The sequence below is a fragment of the Suncus etruscus genome, chromosome 2, assembly GCF_024139225.1.
Source record: "Suncus etruscus isolate mSunEtr1 chromosome 2, mSunEtr1.pri.cur, whole genome shotgun sequence".
Classification (NCBI taxonomy): Eukaryota; Metazoa; Chordata; class Mammalia; order Eulipotyphla; family Soricidae; genus Suncus; species Suncus etruscus.
Window position 1 is genome coordinate 141789285 of NC_064849.1, and position 1824 is coordinate 141791108.

Sequence of the window (1824 nt, forward strand, 5' to 3'; positions counted from 1 at the left end):
ATACGTTCCTTTAAACCCCTGGTTACAGAACAAGGGATAAACCCTAAGAACAGCTGATTGTGGTCCAAATGCAAAACAAAACAAATAATTTGATATAAAAGTCAAAGGACAGGAAGAAATAATACCATGAAATAATAAATAAAGTAGTCACAGAGAAAAATAATTCAAGAATGAACCCAGAATATGTCTAAAATAACCACTTCATTTATCCTATTTTTTCTGTTTAACCATATATATATGTATATATATATATATATACATATATATATTTAAATATTTTTTTTCGAAAAATATGGAATGCTTCACTAATTTGCGTGTCATCCTTGTGCAGGGGCCATGCTAATCTTCTGTATTGTTCCAATTTTAGTATATGTGCTGCCGAAGTGAGCACGAAATTTTCATAAGACATACTGATTTACAAACGTATTTATTTAGGCTTATTATACCTAGCACTAGTCCCACCATAAGTATCAAATTCCCTCTACCCATGTCCCCCTGGTTACCTATCCTACCCATCCTTGTCAGGTCCATTTTGAAATTTGATTGTGTGGTAAGGATCTCCTGCTTTTAAGAGGGTCAGTGCAGTTTTGATAGGTAACTATAGCACTTCTCTTCATAATTTTGTTCCCACTTTTCTTTTCTACATCTGACTGTGTTCAGGGCTTCCTAGATTTGTGCTTAGGGATTTCTCTGGTCAAATTACTTGAAGACAAAATGAGGTGCTAGGGATTAAAATGGAAACCTCTATATGCAAGGCAAGTCCCTTATCCACTTTACTGTTTCTTTAGTCACCATCTTTTTCTTTAATGTGTTAAAATCCCTCATGTAAAGACTTCAGTCATCCTACAGTTAAGAGAATATAAAAATGAAGTTTTACATCGTTTCTAGGCTTCATACTTAAGGACTCAGGATTTCCCAAATTCCCTGAACTGCTCTGCCCCATCCTTAAAAAAATTTCTGCAGAATTTGGCCATTTTTCAATTTTGACTGCCTGAAGAAAAGAATCTTAGTGCATGTAATAATATCATCTAAAGACAAACCTACTATTAACATAATGGGCTTAAGTGACAAGCTAATGAAATGTAATTAGGAAATATTTACAAAACGCCTCACTCTAAAACAAAAACAAGACATCCTACCAAGTTATCACAAATATTACTAATGATAGACTAAATATTGTAAAATAAACTGCAATGAGATAACTAAAGACATTCTAGTAAAACTATCAATGTCCTCAAACAAAAATTATAAGAAGAAAATTAGTGGATGAAGGGGCAAGAACTTAAAGAACTTTTAAATTTACTTCCATAAGCATATCAATATAACAAAAATTCTCACCATATATTCTAAGTTCAATAGCGATTGAAATTATATATATTCAGGGAAAAAAACACCCGGTGATGCTCAATGTTTACTCCTGGATATGCACTCAGAAATCATTCCTGATTTGGGGGACCAAATGGGACACTAGGGTATCGAACCTCAGTCCATCCTAGGTGAGCCGCGTGCAAGGCAAACACCCTACCATTGCACCACTGCTCCTGACCCTGTAATCTGCTTTTAAGCTATAAATATGGATCAGAATTAAGATAAAGGTTAAAAATTGTTTACCAATCCAATAAAATATTTTAATTGGCACAAAGTTCTATACTTACATAAATAAAATATTTTTTCTAGCCTCCCAATGAGAGAAAATGAAAGAAAGAGAGAAATGAAGTACAGAGGGTAAGGTATTTGCCTTACATGCAGAAAACAGTGTAATATAAAAGTGCATTTAAAATATTGTACATACTAAGTGCAAAAATGATGTAAAAATAAGTAGAT

At 33.1% G+C, this 1824-nt stretch overlaps 1 non-coding gene across 1 annotated transcript; it reads right to left on the reverse strand.

Annotated features, from left to right (window-relative positions):
* Positions 1-286: 286 nt before the first annotated feature.
* On the reverse strand, positions 287-391 carry LOC126003133 (U6 spliceosomal RNA). Its single transcript, XR_007493672.1, has one exon. It is a non-coding gene; the product is annotated as a U6 spliceosomal RNA (small nuclear RNA).
* Between the last annotated feature and the right edge of the window lie 1433 nt (positions 392-1824).